The sequence below is a fragment of the Mustela nigripes genome, chromosome 3 (assembly GCF_022355385.1).
Source record: "Mustela nigripes isolate SB6536 chromosome 3, MUSNIG.SB6536, whole genome shotgun sequence".
Lineage (NCBI taxonomy): Eukaryota > Metazoa > Chordata > Mammalia > Carnivora > Mustelidae > Mustela > Mustela nigripes.
In genome coordinates, this window is record NC_081559.1 from 46,238,237 (window position 1) to 46,258,634 (window position 20,398).

General features: G+C 46.2%; 2 protein-coding genes across 4 annotated transcripts in view; one reads left to right on the forward strand and one right to left on the reverse strand.

Annotated features, from left to right (window-relative positions):
• HDLBP (high density lipoprotein binding protein) overlaps window positions 1-16,602 on the reverse strand; it is a 74,328-nt gene extending 57,726 nt beyond the window's left edge. For both annotated transcript variants that reach the window (XM_059393921.1, XM_059393922.1), the window contains exon 1: window positions 16,484-16,602. The gene's annotated coding sequence lies outside the window, so the exon portion shown is untranslated. The remainder of the gene's footprint in view (window positions 1-16,483) is intronic.
• A 184-nt stretch (window positions 16,603-16,786) lies between these two features.
• The window catches only part of SEPTIN2 (septin 2), a 33,702-nt gene continuing 30,090 nt past the window's right edge, over window positions 16,787-20,398 (forward strand). For both annotated transcript variants that reach the window (XM_059393923.1, XM_059393924.1), the window contains exon 1: window positions 16,787-16,894. The gene's annotated coding sequence lies outside the window, so the exon portion shown is untranslated. The remainder of the gene's footprint in view (window positions 16,895-20,398) is intronic.

Below are 20,398 nucleotides of genomic sequence, written 5' to 3' on the forward strand. Positions count from 1 at the left end.
GTTTAGGGAGAGCAGAGGAAGACAAAACCAAAATGGCAAAATGTGGTAATTGTTAAAGCTGGTTTTTAGGTATCTGAGTCATCAGTATTCTCTTCTAATTTCAGGGTATGTTTGAACATTTTCCTAATAAAAGGCTTTAAAAAAAGGATCAGAAAGAACTCCTTACTAAAATCTATAAGGATGCTGCCAAAGCTGCACTCAGAGGGTGAATCAAACTTTTAAATTTTATTATAAGGAAGAGTGAAGATAAATGAGCTAAAGATTCAAGTCAAATAGAAAGAGAAAATTTTTAAAAAGTAAAATAAACAAAAGATGAATTGGTGAGGGGCTCCTGGGTGGCTCAGTCAGTTGAGCATCCAACTCTTGATCTCAGCTCAGGTCTAGATCTCAGAGTCTTGAGTTCAAGCCCCATGTTTGGCTCCACACTCAGAATGGAGCCTACTTGAAAAAATAAATAAATTTTAAAAAATCGGTGAGATAGAAAACAAAAATAAAAAATAGCTAACTTGATCAATCAAAGCCAAAATCAGTTTCTAAGAAAACAGCAATTAAGCAGCAATTAACTCCTTCTAGTCTGACAAAGAAAAGACAAGACAAAGAATACAAACTCACAATGATACAATACTATCCTTTCTTGATTTTGAAATAAGAACCGCTACAAATGGCAGTAATTGTATCTTCTGGTAGCTCCCAAGGAAGTAAGAGCTTCTTTGCCTCATGGGGCCCTCACAAATTATTTTTGTATCTCACTGGCATTAATTGGATTCTAAGCCCATCAGGGGACCAGTAACTGTAGTCAAGGGACCAAGAAGATGGGATATGTCTATTAGCCATAGCCAATCAGGGTCCACCCAGGCAGCTGGGCCATTTCATCCAAAACATAGTTTGTACTGGTGGAAAGGGTAATCCCCAGTGGTAAATCAAGGCTCTGTTTGCTTCCCCAAACAATGAGTGGGTGCTGCAGAAAAAAAAAGATTCTTCACTGTAAACCAGTTTACAAACATGGGAAGTTTGGGGGTTTGTTTTTTTTAGAGAGAGAGAAAGAATATACGGGTGTGAGTGGGGCAGGGAGGGGCAAAGGGAGAGACTCTCAAACAGGCTCCATGCCCAGCAGAGAGCCCAATATGGGGCTCACAACCCTGGTATCATGACCTGAGCAGAAATCAAGACTCAGACGCTTAACCAACTGTGCCACACAGGTGCCCCAAACACGGGAAGTTTTTAAACAAACATTAAACCAATAAATCCAGCATTTAATTCACAGAGTAAGATACCATGTCTAGGTAAGGTCTATTCTAGGGATGCAGTAAGGATTTGTTACTAGGAAATGTATGCATCTCAAATTTATAGCTCAAAGGAGAACAAATAAACCTATATATGACTCATAGAAAACCCTTTAAAAATACCCAAAAGAGGGGTGCCTGGGTGGCTCAGTTGGTTGGGCATCTGCCTTCAGCTTGGGTCACAACTGAGGGTTCTGGATGGAGCCCTGCATCAAGCTCCCTGCTTGACAAGGAGTCTGCTTTTCTCTCTCACTCTCCATCTACGTTTTCTTTCTCTCTCCCTAATAAATAAATAAAACCTTTAAAAATAAATACCCAAAAGAATGCGAAAGTCAATATGTAGTCCTTGCTTCCTATGGAATGTAACATCAGGAAAAGAAGAAAATGGCCACATGAAGAATATTTCCCAGAAGTAAAATATATCTTATTTAGAGTAAAGCTAAAAATAACCTATTAAAATAAGTAACAAAATGGCAAGGATGTCCACTGTTGACATAGACTGTCAAACATGCAACTGAACAAGACATAATTAAGCAAAGACACAAATGCCACTATTTGCAGAAGACCATCTGTCTAGAAGTCCCTCTGTTATAATAAAAAGCTAGGAAAACGGAAGGAAAGTTCAGTACATCAGTATTATGAAACACACATGGACAGCAAAGAGACATCACATAGAGGAGAAAGCTGTATGAAGATGGAGGCTAAGGTTGGGCTGATGTGGCCACAAACCAAGAAGTGTGCGGGCTGCCACCAAAAACCAAAAGAGGTAAAGAATGGTTTCTCTCCTAAAGCCCATAGAAGGAGTGTGTGGCCCTGCCAGATTTCTAGCCTCTAGAACTGCGAGAGAATAAATTTCTGTTGTCTGAAGGTACATTTATTAGGGCAGCCCTAAGAAACTAATCGAACAACACAGGAGGGTTTTTTTTTTTTTTAATGATTAAGAAAAATTCCCAGATTCACCTAAAAATAAAATCTGCCTAGATTATTTGGCATATAAAAAAGAGTTCAAGGGCACCTGGGTGGCTCAGTCGGTTAAGTGGCTGCCTTAGGCTCAGGTCATGATCCCAGCATCCTGGGATCAAGTCCCACATTGGGCTTCTTGCTCCGTGGGGAGCCTGCTTCTCCCTCTGCCTCTGCCTGCCTGTACTCTATCTCTCTGACAAATAAATAAATAAAAATCTTAAAAAAAATTTTTTTTAAATAAAAGAGATCAGATTCACCTAAAATTAGCAAAACACACTACAAAGCAATAGTTCCAAGACTTGGTACTTGCCAGGAGGAGGAAAAAGTATGAACAAAACAGAATGATGAGTATTTAGTAGTTTATCATTTGACACAAGTGCCCTTTCAAATTAGTAAGGAAGGACAGCAACAAACAGAAGTTAGCCAGTAACAAATTTCCATTTTGGAAAAAGTATGAAAATTAATCCCTGCCTCACACCAAACTCTAAAATAAATTCCAGCTGGATTAAAGATCTCAAAGTAAAAAAAATCAAGCCTTAAAACCTGTGATTTGGGGTTGCAAAAGCGTCCTGATATACAGGCTGTAGACACCATCAAGGAAGGTACTGACTCATCTGACCCTGCAATAGCTTGAGAATTTCACATTAAGCATAGACTATCTTATATAGAAGTGAGGCTACAAATAAGAATTTTTCTCTGGCAAACAACTCAACAGGCTAGGACACGTGGTCACAGAGTTCACAGAAAAATAATAAACATGAATGTTCATCTTCACTCAGCCCTTACTTCAGATCAATAAAGATCAACAAAACTGGTGCAATTTTTGAAATGGTGAGGAAAAACAGGAACTACTGAGGACACGTAAAACTAGAAGGCAATTTAAAAACATCACCAACAACATACAATCCTGTTCAGTGATCACACTTCAGAGAAGCCACTTTCCAGAAGTACCAGCAGCAGAGTGCAAAAGGCATAGGTGTAACACAAGAAAGCTGCTCGCCACAGCACCGTCAGAGGCAAAGAACCCAAAAAACACAAGTGTGCGTCAGTGAGCAACTGCAGTGATGTGTCCATGTCACAGGAGGTGTATGTTCACAAACAATGAAGTGGTGGATCAGGCAATGCCCTGGAGAGGGCACAAAGACAGCGTACAGGACTTGGGCTTCCACGTTAGAGTATGTCCACATTGCTGGTGTTATCAAAGCCCAGGTGAAGTGGGAGGATGTGCATGAGTGGGAACAGCAGAGGCTGAGCAAGGTGACTGGTAACACACAGGGCTGACTACTCCAATAAGCAAATACAGCAAGGACACTGGCACCACCGTTGGAAATATCACTGTTGGAAAAACAGCTACCAATTTAAAAGGGAGAAACTGGGATGAACACCAAGATATTTGACTAGAATTGGAAGTACTGGAATAAACTTGTTTTTCCAATACAGAAAAACAGATATGATTGTATCATAAACATACAGTGTGTGCATACATGTACCTGTAAATGTGTACGTGCATATATGTGCGCGCGCGCACACACACACACACACACACATGCATTTTCTGTGGCTCTATCCACTGAGAGGCCCTGGGTCAGTAACACTTCAACAAGCTACCTGGTGTCCACACTCTGCTTCTCTTAAGACCACCTGCCATCAAAAGGTACCAGGCCTGGGGTGCCTGGGTGGCTCAGTGGGTTAAAGCCTCTGCCTTCAGCTCGGGTCATGATCCCAGGGTTCTGGGATCGAGCCCCGCATCAGGCTCTCTGCTCAGTGGGGAGCCTTCTTCCTCCATCTCTCTCTGCCTACTTGTGATCTCTGTCAAATAAATAAAAATCTTTAAAAAAATTAAAAAAAAAAAAAAAAAAAAGTACCAGGCCTCTTTGAAGGGACAGGGAAGGAATAAGCCCAGAGCGTCTTTCTGTACCAAAAAGCAAGATGTTTGAAACAAATAAGGGGATGCATCAGAAGGAAAAGGGGGCTCTTGCTCTTCACACTGAACATTACCATAAATGGTGAGCCGGGGAGGGTGCACTGAATCAAAACAGGGAGCGGTGATACAGGTATGTGATGAGAACCAAAGTTTGACCAAACCAACATTTAGTTTCACAAGTATCCCCCTCCCCACGCCACCACACACTTCAAATGATACAGACTCCCCAGGGGAGAAGTCTGGCAGACACCACCTTAATCCATGACCAAAGTGAACAGCACCAGTAACAGGACACACTGAATGTGTGTGTGCCACCTTACACAACGCAAAGAAAACCCAGCATTCCTTCTGCACTGTTTTTTAAGCCAAAGATGGAAAGCCTGAAGCTAAGCAAAAGGAAGCAGCAGACACACCCACGTGGAGAGACATTCCACAAAATAAGTGCCTATAATCATTAAAGTGTGCCAAGATCAAGAATACCAAGGTAAGATGGAAGAAATGCTGCACTCTGAAGTAGACTACAGAGACCCGGCAAGGAAATGTTCCACCTGACTCTGAACTGGATCCTTCTGGTGAAATGTGAATGGGTCTGAAGGTAGCAAAGTATTCTCATTAACCTCCGGATTTTGATGGTTGTATTATGGTCAGAGGGGAGTATTTTGTTTGTGGGAAACATAAAAATATCCGAGGATGGTAAGGTTTCATATGCCCAACTGACTCTCAAACGGTTCAGAAAAGGTGTTTTGTACCATACTTGCAACTCCTATGTAAGATAGTTAAAAAAATTAAATAGAGGATAGTAGTACTTTTTAATTAAAATAAGTGAATGAATGAATGCATGCATGCCAGGGTGCTTGGGTGGCTCAGTCGGTCAGGTGTCAAACTCTTGATTTCAGCTCAGGTCATGATCTTAGGGTCCTGAGATTGAGCCCTGCACCTTGCTCCACGTGCACCGCAGAGTTTACTTAGGATTCTCTTCCTCTCCCTCCGCTCCTCACCCCCGCCGCATGTGCCCATGAACTCACTCTCTCTTAAAAAAAAAAAAAAAAAAAGTAATATAAATAAATGCCTATTTTGGAAACAAAGGTATCAATGTAATACAGGAGAGGGGTGGCCAATGGCACTGATCCTTCAAGCTCAAAGGACTATTGATTATATATTTAATTTATTCAGATCAATGCATATTTCACTCACGTCTTACGTAACGTAACAAAGTTTTTTTACCCCAATCTTACTAAAGCCTGTTATGATCATCTTCTCGAAATTCATAAAAGCAGATTTTCAAACCATCACAAAGTGTCAAGGAAGCCACTGGCAGCACAGCCGGCTCATCCCGAACAGCAGCAAGATCAGCACGGACTCCACACTGGTGCCCCCAGGAGAAGGCAGGAGATCTGCTGGGGCCCCTCAGTGCTGCTTGGGCTTTTCAGACACCACATCCAAAAGGGAAAAGCACAAAATGCTCCATCTGGAGTAGCCGACAGCATTGTAAACCCCAATCACAGACTGTTCTCTGAGCAAGACCCAGAGACACTAGCAGATGGGGCAAACCCTGCCATGTGAGAGGATCGCGGTCCAAGACGAGGGGAGCAGTATCTAGGCTGGGCGAGGAGAGTGACCATGTCAACTAGCACTGGATTAAAAGAGCGGAAAGTACATCTTCACCCACTTCAGGGATGGCGCGAGGATGGAAGATGATGAACAAAAAGTATATTCTGGAATTAAAGTATTTTTGTAAGAGCCCTTAATGCACACTAAATCAGTGCTAAATAGGATAAAATGAAAACAGCCTTCCATACAGTCATTTGCCCAACTGACAGCAGATGCCTAATTCTAAGTCAAGTCCCATGAGGTCCGATGGAAGAGGAAGACCCACCCGTCACCACTGAATCCTTCACAGGCCATTGCCTCCTTGAAGATTTAGTCCTAAAACTACCAGCACAAACTGAAAGCAAGTCCACATTTAATCCAGATGGGCTGGAGGTTGGTTGCATGTACTGTCTCCAGGTCAGTAGCATCCTCAGCAGTGGAAGGAACCCGAAGGCCCAACTGACCAAGGACAAGAAGGTGAGGCCCACATAAGCAAAGGCCAAAGGTCTCACAGATCAAAGGAGAGCCAGCCCATGCTTTCACAGATTAGCTGTTGACTCTCTCTGAATAACATCATTGTCTCTGTTTGCCCAATCTTTCAGAGAAGAATTGCATTTACCAATCTCACCGGCCACGATGATCGATGATCGTCTCCAGCACCTGTAACTAAGGAAGGACCCTGACAGCACCACACCCAATGGGTCACCCTGGCTGCAGCTGGCTCTCCTCTGCGCATCGCAGACACCGCCACACTGAGTGCTGGGAGCCAAGGGGCTCTGTGCACAGGCAGCCTGGCAGCGCTGCTGAGCTCACTGGCGGGCGACAAAGGCCACACAGAACTTTGGTCTCATGGGCTGGCAAGTCAGCTCCAAGCATAAGCAAATGTATCAAAATAGAAGCCTTGTTTCAAAAGAAAAAAATGTATTCTTCAAATGGATCTCACACACTGCTTTAAGCCAGCACTACAGGACCACCTAGCTAATCTTCTACTTACCAGAAAAAGTCAAAATGGTACATACAATCCACAATTCCATTTGAAAGATATTTCCAAATGAGATGAGTACTAATAAAATCAAAAAGCATATCACATAAAAGCAAAAGGAAGAGCAAGACATACAATCTAAGTTTGTCCACAGCAGATGCCAGACATCTTCACACGTCGTCCACACGAGTTGCCCCCGACACGCGACGCCTGGGAGCTCGTACACTATCTCCACCAGAAAAGGCACAAAGCGAGAGAAAAGCGAACTTCAAAGTCCCACTCAGACACGCTCCAGGGCCTTCTCTAAGTTACGGGGCACAATCAACATGGTTTACGACTGTCAGAATGTTGCAACAGAAAGGTGCAAAAGTTCACACAGGGCCATCCTTTCCTCTTTTTCTCATTTTTTTTTAAATTTCTAAAGAAAGAGTTAACGAGAGGTCCAAAAGTTTTCAATTCTATATAACAATGGCTCAGAAACCACACATTTTCTATTGAGGGAGCTCTGAGAAGCAGAAACACTGCCACAAGTCACTCACCTCAAACAATTTTTTTTAAAAAAGATTTTATTTATTTGACAGAGATCACAAGTAGGCAGAGAGAGAGGAGGAAGCAGGCTCCCCGCTGAGCAGAGAGCCTGATGTGGGGCTCAATCCCAGGACCCAGGGACCATGGCAGAGGCTTTAACCCACTGAGCCACTCAGGCGTCCCCTCAACCAAATTTTTAAAAAAAGCAAAACAAAGCCAAATACACAACACCCTTTCCAAAATTATTTCTTCTAATTCTACATTTTGTTGTTTCTTTTCCCTTGTATCTTTACTTGTTCCAAGAGGTCCGGTCCTTTCGGGGATAAGGGCGTTCTCTCTGGTCTCGCCATTTCCCCTAAGGCTATCTGTTGTGGCAACCTCTTTAGGAGTCCTGCTCTCTCCAGGGCCTCAAGCTGCAAACCTTCCTGGGAGGCTGGGAGTGGTTGCCATGCACGTAGCGCAGCCACCTGCGAGAAAAGACTGTGTTCCCTCCCCCAGGAAACACACACCCAGAGGTTTGCAGGATGCCTCCAAACCTGGGATCAGGGGAACTCGCCACCACGCCCTCTGTGCCTGACCCTCAGTAGAGTCAAAGTTTTTTTGACTCACACCGCCCTCCCTCCCAGTCGCATTTATTTAGTGAGGACTCTGGCCTAACACCAGCAAGTACCACCAGCAAGTTCATACTGTAAGAACCCCGCACCACAGTTTCTGTGGCACAGGAGATAATACACACTGAATGCACCCAGCTGAAGTTATTTCCCTTCTTCAAAAAGAAACCCAAAGTAGCACTGATCCAGCCTGCACTGTATCCTGAAGCTTACTGCTGGGAAGACTGTGTGTCCTGCTCATGAGTGGCAAGAGAGCTAAGCACATCATGAGGTCCCCTCTCCCCAGTGCAGCAAGGCCAATAATTACCACTCTGGTTTCTAAACGTGGTCCCCAGCTCAACCCAACCACCTAAGGCAAGAGGTTATTAGAAGGTCACACAAAGGACTGAGTGCTGATAAAGGGGACACAGTAGAGAAGACCAGCACGAGGAGGGAGCTTTATGCCAGAACACCACCAAGCAATGCTGTGCTGTGCTTCTACACAAGGCACATGCTCAAAACGCCCTTGGATTATAACAGTATGTGAATCCAAGGACATCCAAACCTCAGGAGAAAGTTGCTCCTTGGTTGGTTGAGGCCATAAATTCAACAGTGGTTGAAGAACACAAGAGTGACTCACTGAGACTTTATCATTGGACTGGCTTATTACTATGTCCAGCATATTCCTGAGTCTAGAAAGCTGTTCTAGATTTAGCAGCCTGTTGTAGTTCACCAAAGTCTAAGTAATCAACACTGTCCTGCCTATTCATGCCCTCAAAACACACACAGGATATCTGCCACAACCACATTACTCTGCCATACTGTAGGGGTCCAGAACAAGCAATGGCCTATCAATGGCTCATCCACTAACCTAGACAGGGTGGGAACAAGCAAGTGAGAGAGGACTCTCAATCCATGAGACCTGCAGGTCCATCAGAGGACATAGGGAGACAGTGGTGATGGGTGGCTGTGATAGGATGATGGAAACACTGGTCCAGTAGGAGTCCTGAGAAGAAGATCCCTTAGGGAAGCCACAGATGGACTGACAGTAGCTGTCTGCATCTTACTACAGAGATGGGCCCTGCATACTTGTTGACTTTAGGACTGGGACTTTAATTTGTGCAATTCCTTACCCGAAATTTACTGATGGAGATGTGAAAAATAAATACTTGATTGAACCAAAGACAGAGATTCAAAATTCTAAAGGATGGCAGGGCAATTTTAGTATTTATTTTAGTATTTATTTCAGTAGAATATCTATCTTGCTCCAAGAAAGTCTGGTTGATCCCACTCTTGGAAAAACTCAAGAAAACACGGTGTGGACATATTGCCTTCTTGACCCCAAGCTTTAGAGTGGCCCTAGAGACAGAGAAGAAACAGTAAGTAAATTTGTCAACATGTGAAACTTCTACAACTGAAGACAAAGATAAGGATGAAATCATCACAGGTCTTGACTCTGCTTGGTCTCCTGCCAGTAAGAAGGGACTGAAATTAATTGTGGTATCACCATAAGGATCAAGTGAGCTTATATGGAGGGCTTCACCAGAGATGGGCCAGCAGCAGCTCTGTGAGGAGTTTCTATTACCATCACCCTCCTTGACATCTGTGACATGAGGGCAACACAGCCCAAAACCAGCCACACCCGCAAGCTGCTTCTCCCAGCCTGTCTCTATTCTCCTCAGCTGAAAAATGGAGCCTGTGACAGCCATATCCCAGCACCCTTAAAAGACTGACCCTACAAAGCAGGGCTTCTCAACCTCAGCACTGCAGACTTTGAATCAGACAATTCTTTGTCATGGGCTGTCCTGGGCATTGGAGGATACAGAGCACCCCTGACCTCTAACCATTAGATGCGAGTAGCACCGCAAGTCATGACAACCAGAAATGTCTCCACATACCACCAGATAGTATCTGGGGGACAAAATCGCCCAGCTTAACCATTGCTGGAAATAAAGGGCTTGGTGCCTATTTCATAGGAATCAATGAATAAAAGCTTTACTAGACAAGGGCGCCTGGGTGGCTTAGTCGGTGAAGCATCTGCCTTCAGCTCAGGTCATGATCTCAGGGTCCTGGGATTGAGTCCTGCACTGGGCTCCCTACTGAGTGGTGAGCCTGTTCTCCCTCTCCCTCTGCTGCTCCTGCTGCTTATGCTCTAATAAATAAATAAAAATTAAAAAAAAATAGCTTTACTAAGCAAAGCTTTCCATATCACTTGTGCATCCTTAAAATGGATCACAAAATGGGAGGTGCCATCCTTCCAAACTCAAAAACTCAACTGCTGATAAAATAAATTGACCAAGAGGTTCTGTGCTATCACGGGAGTAAAAACAACAGCAAAACCTCAAGAGATTCAGCTTTCTTATCTTTCAAAGGAAGGAGTTAAAGTCCTACAGGTCAAGAAACACCCTGAGTCACAAGGCTGATTGAGAACAGGCCCCAAGGGGCGCCTGGGTGGCTCAGTAGGTTAAAGCTTCTGCTTTCGGCTCAGGTCATGGTCCCAGGGTCCTGTGATCGAGCCCCACATCGGGCTCTCTGCTTAGCGGGGAGCCTGCTTCCCCCTCTCTCTCTCTCTGTCTGCCTCCCTGCCTACTTGTGATCTCTGTCTGTCCAATAAATAAATAAAATCTTTAAAAAAAAATTTAAAAAAAAGAGAACATGCCCCAACCTTAAGTCCAGGTCTCCTGACTCCCAGGGCAGTGAGGATCACCTTCTCATCTGTACCAGCATTTTGACCCTTTGTCCAGGCTGGCAGAATGAACCAATATGCCTGGCAGTATATCCTAAGGGACAAACAGTGCTGCGTGTCTCACAAGGCCCACCTTCAGGAATGTTTAAGGACAGCACTTCATACATATAAAAGGAAAGCCCGAGAGTACACTTATCTGTAAAACATTCATACTGATTGCTCAATAGCCCTTGCTAACTAAAGGCTGGCTCCAGCCTCTCCTTGTTCCAGGTAAGGCCCACTATTGTTGGGGGAGGGGGGGGCTCAGGGAAGGGCCTCAGGGAAAGACCGCGACCCCGGACACAGTGTGGGGTGGGGATGGGCAGGGCCTGTGAAGGCTCCAGGAATATTGGTTTTATTAACACTATAGCAAGCCTGAGGCAGGGACCATCTACCAAGGAATAGAACTTTCAGCATAAAAACATTATAAAACACAACTACAACAAAAACAATGTAAAAACTGGCAATCCCTCCTGATTCTTCCCCCAAGAAGTATCTCCAAAATTGTTTTATCCGAGGGTTTTTCTTAAATATATTAGTCCATGGAGTAAATAAAAATAGGATTGAGTTATATGCATTGTTTCACCACTTGCTACACTTAATTCCAGTTAAAATGCATCATAGTTGTCTTTCCAAGAGGTTTGTTGTTTTCTTTCTTTCTTTTTTTTTTTTTTTTTAAAGATTTTGTTTATTAGAGAGAGAAAGAGAGCACAACGCAGGGTGGGGGAGAAGGAGAAGTAGGCTCCCAGCTGAACAGGGAACCTGAGGATGTGAGACTCCAACCCAGGACCCTGGGATCATGACCTGAGCTGAAGGCAGACATTTAACCAACTGAGCTACATTTCTTGACAGTGAAGACTGATCTATTCACCTCTTCTTTTCTACTAGGACATTTCAGCACAGGTGTAAGACAAAGCAAGATTACAAATTAAGGTAAAATTCATGTTTTAAGCTAAAAATAACACAGCTGGTGGGCACTCAAGAAAGAAAAGGGAAGAGAAAATACTATTAAAAAGGACTTTTTTTTTTAATGCCTTTCACAACCAGGTCAAAGGCTGTGTTTTTTTCACCCCTGGAAAGGGCAACAGAATCTTTGGACTAGGGACACCCATCACAACAGAAGGTGAGACACCATTCTGAAGACAGTAGAGTCAGTCTGTCCACAGTTATTGCTAAGATTGTAGTCTTCTCCCTCATTTGGCCCTCTGGGCACAGGCAAGAGGCTGGAAGAAATTTTTGTGGAGAATCTGAAGAGACAGAAAGAAGCCGGCAGGGCACTTTAGGAAATGGCCCAGAGAACATCTCTGCAGTAACACCACAGCTGGCAAGCCCCAACTACTGACATTTGAGCAGGTGGGAAAATACCAGCAGATAGCACAGAAAAGCTTTGATGTGAAAGTCAAAATCCCTAACAAACAAAAAGAAGCATGAAGCACACCATGACTTCAGGGAAAGAAAACCTGAAAGCTCAGGAATGTCCTCAGAGAGGTATGGGGAGGCACAAGAGCTATGAACCCCCAGCAGTGTGTGAGAAGAGGCGGGGGCAGAGAAAGCCAGAGGACACTCTTAGGGATGTGGACAACAGCTCAAAGGCTCAGCCAGAATAAAGCTGACACCTTCCAGAAAGAAACTGGACAACCTGGGAACCTGGGTGGCTCAAGTCAGTTAAGTGTCTGCCTTTGGCTCAGGTCATGGTCCTGGGATGGAGCCCCACATCGGGCTCCCTGCTTGGCAGGAAGCCTGCTTCTGCCTCTCCTCCCAGCTCCTACTCTCTCTTGCTATCTCTCTCTCTCTCAAATAAACAAAATCTTTAACAGAGCGCCTATCCAGAAGGTCCAATGGAAAGAAATCAAAGCAAGAAATCAAGAAAAATGCCCAGCATTGAAGAACAGGCATTTCCAAATAAAGGGGCCTCAAGACACTGGATGAAAACAGCCTCCAAGGGACATCACTCTACTAGGTGTTTTGAATTTCAGGGAGAAAAATCCTTTAAGCTTCAGAGAATAACTGCATAAACAGGCTGAAGAATCAGAATGTCTGAAGCCTTCAACAATAACCCTGAAGACAGAAGTCAGAACAAAATGGTGTCGAACTCTGACTGGAAATAAAGCACTTTCAGACAGACAGTACTCAAAACTTTATCTCCCCACATCTGTCCCCAGGCAACCCCTTAAGGAAGCGCTCCATCACAATGAGAGGGGTAATAAGTCAAGAGAGAGAGAGACATGGGTTCCACGAAACCAAGGACCCAATGCAAGGGGGTGGTGGGATCTGCAGGAAGAATCCAGCAGGTTTATTGGGGGATATTTATTCCAGATGAGATTAACGAAATACTGAATTTCACTAGTTAAAAAAGACTCCATTTCTTGGAGTCTTCTCCATCTCTTAACGAAATACTGATTTCACTAGTTAAAAAAGACTATCACTTGAAAGGAGATTTAGACAACTAGTGAATTTGGCTTGAATTTTAGTGACCAATACACAGAAAACAAAAAAAAAAGACTACCAAGAACTTTAGGGAAAACAAAAACTGATGCAGGAAAGGAAAAGTTAACCAATCACACCATTTGCCTAGCTGTGAAGGGTACTATGGAGTCACAACATGAACACTAAATTCTGGACTAACCAAACCACAGGTGCACATGCTTTAGGCAGCCATGTATTTGTGCGGGGAAGGCACAGTGGTGAGAGCTAGAAATTTCACATCCACTCTCAGGGTCAAGTGAGGAGACAAGACATGCAACAAGGAGGAAAGCAACGGAACAGGAGAGTACATGTGCTGTTTAGAGCAGGAGGCAAAGAGGTGGGCGTGTGTGCTCTGCAGGAGAGGAAGCAGGACCGGGGAAGGAAAGTCAGTGTCTCCTTACAAGCCTTTCCACAAAAAAAACTAGTTGAAGATACAACCTTGACTTGATATAAAATCTTTAATTAAAAAATTCAAATGAATGCCAATAAAATGTATTAAGGGAGAGTACACATGGTCAATGTATTGTTATCAAATTAATAGTGACCATCAAGATGACTAACATGCCGCCCACACAAGTCTGGGACAACAGATCTTGCTGGTCTCTAGCAGTATCTGAGGAACTTTAGCGTATCTGGTAAAACAGCCTACTAGGGATATCACTTCTAAAATGTCTGACTTTAACGGGCACCTGGGTGGCTCAGTGGGTTAAGGCCTCTGCCTTCGGCTCGGGTCATGATCCCGGGGTCCTGGGATTGAGCCCTGGGTCGGGCTCTCTGCTCAGCAGAGAGCCTGCCTCCCCCTCTCTCTCCACCTCCCTCTCCGCCTGCTTGTGATCTCTGTCAAATAAATAAATAAAACCTTAAAAAAATCCTTTAAAATGTGACTTTAAAAATACAAAAGAAAAACTTACTTTAGCATAAAATAACTTGTGTAATCAATTTTTAAAACGTCACAGAAATGAAAAGAGTTTCATTTTCTTGGTTTTCAAATGTTGAGTGTTGTGGTGCTTTTATAACTTAAGGGAAAAGGCCTTTTGACACACTGATGCTCTCTGGCTATTTTTCCACTTGGCCAAAAACTTTTCAATATGCATGCTGGACCTCTTGCCACTGTAGCTTGACAACTAAGAACTCAGTTGTGTGCCGTTTCTTCCAAGAGTTTGGTTATTTCTTAATAGTTAAGGGGAAAAGGCTTCCTATGATCACTAGCCCTGTGGGGATTGATGTATGCTGAACAGGCCTCATCAAATGTTAAGTATCACCTGGTACTTCAAGAAGTGTTTTCTCTGCTCAGACCCTTTTGATAAATGGAAAAGTTTCAGGTGGGAAGCATTAGTGGAGACTCTAGCTCATCCACTTGGGACTATTCCTAAGTCATCCAAGCGGACAGTGTAATCACTTAAACCCTGTTCAAGTCACAGCATCCTAGACAGGACTAGAAGGGCATGAAGGTCCTTCAGAACAGGACCTGAGCGAAGCCCTCCACCATCTGAGATGTTAGCAGTGTGCCCAATTCTCAACTCCTTGCCCATTTGTGTCACCAACTACAGCTGTCACGCATCCCGTTGGTAGAAGCTAGTCTTCCTGTTTAGAACACCCCATTCCGGGAAAACTCTTCTTCATCCTCTTAATGCAGTTCAAAACTACCTTCTTTGTAAAAACTTTGTAACAGGTAATTAGCACCTCCTCCTTCATACCTCCATACTTTGTACATATTCCCACTGCTGCACTCAAAACACTGTAACCTAATCATTTTACAGGTGAATCCCCCTTACTAGACCATACACTGCTTAAGGAAAAGAAAAAGGTCTATATCCTCTTTACGTTTCCATCCCTAGAATCCTTGTTGAGTGCTCGGCACACAATTCGCAATGTATGTTCCCGGGAGAAGGGCAGTTATGAGGCCAAAGTCAGACAATCAGATGCCCCAAACAAGAAAACCAAGGGAAGCACACACACAACTTGACGATTCAAGAAGACATCTCCCTTCAGGCCGGGGAGATGTCAGCCTGGCCCACGGGGAGGGCCCTGCGACAGCCACCGGCTGGGGCCCACCGCACCTTAGGGGTGCTTGCTTTATGCACCTGACGTCAGCTCGGTGGGAGGAAATGAGGTGAACCCACGAACAGGGCCCGGCACACACAAGGACTTAATGGAAATTACCGGGAAGTTTAGTCCTCACTGTAAGGAACTTAAGTGGCTTTCAAATGCTGTCCCTCAAGACTTGAAGGGGCGCTGCTCCGTGTCCTAGCGTCAAAGTCTTAGGACAGGCTGCCTGCCGGCTGGTGTTTGCCACCCAGAACACCGGGAGCTCCAAAAATAGGGCCTTCTTTACCAAACCCCCTTTCCGACTCCTGTACAGCACGGCTTCCACACTCAACGACGTTAGCTCGGAGGCGCTTCTCGTTCTAAAGCGTCAAACCCTAACCCAGGCGGCAGGTCTGAGTCCACAGACCGACACCGCTCTTACTCTGTCGTGCGGCACTGCCGGCCGCCGCAGACAAAATCCCAAGTGTGCCGTGCCCTGCCGTAATCCCTAAGGGCCAAGAGGTGACGGTCCCGCGGAGGACACCAAGCCACGGGGACGGGCACTCCCTGGAGGCCTGAGAGCGCTCCCCTGCCCACAAGCAGGGCTCCGTGAAAGCCACACGGAGAGGCTTTTCCTGTGGTCTCACACGGACCCAAACCCTTTCACTTTCCGAGGCGATGCCCGTAACACCTAACCCCTTCTCCAGCGACGCCCTCTCGGTGCCCCCAGGGACCACCCCCCCACACGCCATCGCCCATCAGAGCCTCGGAAACTGTTTACGCTCAGTCAGGGGTCTTCCACAAGCGCTCCCCGATCGAGGCATTTGCATCGTGCCGCTGCGGGCCTGCAGGCCGCCGGGAAGGAGAAAGGACACCCCGGCCGGTGCAGCTCCGTGGCTGTCCCGAAGCCACGTCGCCGCAGTGGGCTCAGGGACGCTCCCCGGTCTCACCTCGCGACCTGCCCGCAAGGAGACCGCTAGAGGCCGCGCCCGCCCCGCCCTCCCCCCGGGCACAGGCCCCAGCCCGGGCGCAAGAAGGCCACGTCCCCGGGGACGGACGCCCAACTCGATGGTCCGCGCACAGCCCCGCCGGATCACGTGACCCTCAGCTGCCAATAGGGGCAAAACCCCCACACCATCGAGACGACGGCGGCCCGGGGCTAGAGCAGCCCCGTCCGACTGCTCGCCGTACCCTCCGCAACCCGGCTCCGGCGCTCCCAGCTCGGTGCTGCCGCCACCTTCCTGGAGGAGAGGGCCGGAGGCGAAGGCTCCCGGCCCGTGGTCGCTCCGCACTCTTATTCTGACCTCTCCTACCCCGTCCACTTCTCCTCAGCGGTCACTTAGCTCCTTGTAACGAAACACCCTTCATCCCACTCTACGTACCCACAAGGCAGACTCACATTACCTGTTCCACTCTTATCAGCGTAAGGAAACCAAGCTCATAAGGTAGGAACTGTGGCGAAACAGGGACAAGCCGCCATCTTGGTAAAGGAGAAGAGGCTACGCTTGACCTCCCCCCCCCACCCCCAGCCTCTATATGGCCAACTGCCGTGGGAGGGGCACGGCGCCTGCGCAGAGGCGGAAAACGCGGACAGGCCTGCGCCTGCGCACTCGAAAGCCGGCATATGGGGGAGGGGAGGAAGGCCAGGTCGCGCCGAGGCGAGGAAAGCGTTGGCAAGGGGGCGGGCCGACGTGATGACGCCATCCGCGCACCGGGCGGAACAGGGCGGAGCGCGAGCGTCCGTCGGCACTGGGCGGGTCCGCGGCGCGATCGGTAGGCGCCGGTTCATCTGCTTGTCCGCGGGGAGTTTTTGCGGTGAGTCCCCGCCGTGGCGGGGGGCGCGAGCTGCAGGCCGACGCAGAAGGGGCGTGTGTCCGCTGACCGCGGGCGGTCGGCAGGCTGCGGGAGCGCGCGGGCGGGGCGGCTTGTTTGGTGTGGGGGAGGGGCGGCAGGCCCGGGGTCCCCGGCCCTCCTCCCTCTCCGCGGGGTCCGCGGTCCCCCGGGTCCTCACGGCTGGACGTGTCCCGGAAGAACCCGAGCCACCCCCCTTCCGTCCCTGGACAGTTTCCGTGGGGCCGTCTCGGCGCTGGGCCCGGGGCGCCCACCCGGCGCTGGCGGTCGTGGTTGGGGAGGGAAAGCCTAGGTTGCGGCCTGTGAGGCGTACGGTCGTCTCCCCGATCTGGCCCTTCCACCCCACCATCCTCTGGTGGAGAGGAGCCCTCACACGTCCTTGCCGTCTTGGTGAGCTCCCAAGGCTCTTCCTGGTCGCAGACGAAGCAGGGGAGAGGAGGAGGCGGCGGCCCCTGCCCGGTGCACCGCTGGGCCCGGAAGGATGGGGGTGGCGGCCACCATTCCCATGAAGGCCTGACGGAAAGCTGACCTGTGGGCTGCCTTTGCTCTCAGGAAAGTCCCCGCTTGGTGGCCGGAGGACCCCCAAGACCTGGCCGCCTTTTACCTTTATGGCTCATTTTTATCAATACCAGTCCCTTATCGTGTCTGTCCTTCCGCCACACGTAGAGCTGAAGTTGCAGTTCAAACTACTGGGTCTTTGTCACCTTTGGTCTTGCCCCAAATCCTTCTTTCTGTTTGAAACCCAGCTTCCCCACCTTCTTTGTTTTTTCTTGTGTAGTCCCTTCTCTGTTGTTCAGGATTCGGCCCAGAATAGGTTGCCTCTGGCTGGATTAGGTGCGCGCTGGATGTCGGCCCTTATTGTTCCTTCTGGTAGCTATCTACTAGATTGTTGCTCTTTGAGGGGCAGGAGATGGGCGAGTCTTGTCACCCTTACCCTGTGTCTGGCACAGTGACTAGCACATAGTGGGTTGTCAGATGTTTCTTGAACAGTCTAAATCATTGTAGTGTAGAGGTCCCGAAGACTGTTTCCTAGTGTTTGTGATTTGAGGTTCATTAGTTTCCGTTTTGGTAACTGCCACTCAAACTTTCTTTATACCACCCATATTCTAACTTACAATGTGTACTGCTCTGTCAGATCTTGGCACTCAGCTGTGAAGGTGATCCTGATGCTTTTCCCCATTTTCCACTTGGATCTCTCACCTGGCACAGCACTCCAGGGTAAAGAACAAGGGCTTCTCAATCAGATCACATTTGCATTGACTGCCTTTGCACTAGCAGGGTGACCTAGAGAAATGGGAAGGAAAGGGGGTAAGACGGTCCTCTGTCATAATTCATAAATGTGATTCAGGTCCCCTTTTATACCCAACTCCTTATACCCAAAGACAGAAACTGTTGAAAAAGAAAAAGGTGTTTTTAATTTTTTTCCCAGAGAGAAGGGGACATCAGAACTCATTCGGCAGCAGAATTGGGTTGAAGCCATTTTATATTCTGTATTTATACCACTTTGTGTTAATGGTCATGTATGTCACTATAGAAGATACATTTGATTGTGGGGTGTGCTGTCCAAGTAGCCATTGAGGAGGTTGTGTTGTATAGTGTATGTACCTTCTTAAAATCCAAAGAATCTGAATGCCGAATGTCTCAAGAGCCCTGGATTAGGGATTATGGACATTTGGGGTCTCGTACAGCAGGGTCATTTTGTGTGGGGGTAATGTATGTAAATAGAAGATTAACATGTTTGTAATTGGTAGTAAGGGGCAATCCACTAGTGTAAATACCACTAGCAAAATAAATTTATATGTATTGCCAAGAATCTAATTTTATCCATCTGTTTTTCATCTTTTGTTTTGGAAAAGTTGCTTTGTTCTATGAGAATTGCTCTGTGGAAGAAGGAAGCCACGTTCAAGTAAAGACAAATGTTTAAACAATTGCTAGCATCTAGGATGAGCACTACTGGAAAGAGCAAAATTTTTATTTGACCACAGTGAGTTTGGGGAATCCAAATGGACTGCAGTTATGGTTTAAATTAATCAACAGTAATTAGCATCTTGTGTTGTAGGATCAAGGCTTTCTCACTGAAAACCAGGTGCTTCAAAAAGTTCCACTTTCCTCTTTCAATTTTCATTTTACGTTAGTTAGCAAGTAACTTATATTGTTCCAAAATCGTACTGGATCCCAATTATATTTCAGGAAAAAGACTGAATATAAAATAGCATATTTCGGGGCGCCTGGGTGGCTCAGTGGGTTAAGCCTCTGCCTTCGGCTCAGGTCATGATCCCAGGGTTCTGGGATCCAGCCCCGCATCCGGCTCTCTGCTCAGCGGGGAGCCTGCTTCCTCCTCTCTCTGCCTGCCTCTCTGCCTACTTGTGATCTCTCTCTGTCAAATAAATAAATAAATAGTATATTTCAAGAAAAACTTGCTAAATTAAAGAATTCATAGCCTGTTCCAATAATTGTATTCCCCATTATTCTATACATGTGCATCCAGATAGGTCTCCCTGCCTTCCCTCCAGCAAGAAACTGATAAGAAGCAGTGAAAGTTCCCCTTCTCTCCTAAGGAACATCTTCTGTCCTGTTGAACAGGATAAGGTGAACCACAGGTAGGCTCGAGGTACAGCATCCTCACGGTGTTCAGATGAAGTTGGTCAGAACCCAAGCAGGGGTCCAGGACTCACTGAGAAGAAGCAAGTCTGTTCAGGAGAGACCTCCATGACAATCCTATGTCCTATTGGGCTGGTTTGAAATAAGATACATGTGATAACTTTTAAGGCAAGTTCCCACTTTTACTTTTCCATGTAAACTTGGAAGGTCACATTATCCAGTCCTTTAAGAAAAAACCCACATTAGGACTCCATCTGGGATTGGACCATGTTTATATATTAATTCAGGAGAAATAAAAATGATTTGATTTACCTAGGCCCTATTTTTTCTAAATTTGTTCTTACATGCTTGGTTGCTTTTTGTTTTAATTCTGTTGTAAATGACATTTCACCCCTATTTCCATTCCTTTTTATTCATTACTAGTACAGGAGGGAATTATTTTGTGTCTGGCTTGTATCCAGCCAGCTTACTAAATTACTTAATTCTAGATTTTTTTTAAGATTTATTTATTCGGGTGAGGGGAGGGGCCGAGAGAATCTTGAGCAGACTTGCTGCTGAGCACAGAGCTGGAAGTGAGGTTTGGTCCCCGCCCCCCCACCCTGAGATCACGATCTGAGTTGAAATCAAGAGTTGGAGGCTCAACTGACTCAGCCACCCAGGCGACGCTAGAGTTTTTGTTTAACTGAACCATTTCTGTTTGGTGTATTCATTCTTATCGGTGAAAAAGCTTTTGTTTTGTTTTTTTCATTTTGTGTTTCACTGAATTTCATGGTGAGATTACAATATGAGGATCTTGTTTGGATCTTAATTCAAATGAACAACCAAAAAATGAGACAGAGAATTAAGCGTTTTTTAAAAACAATTACA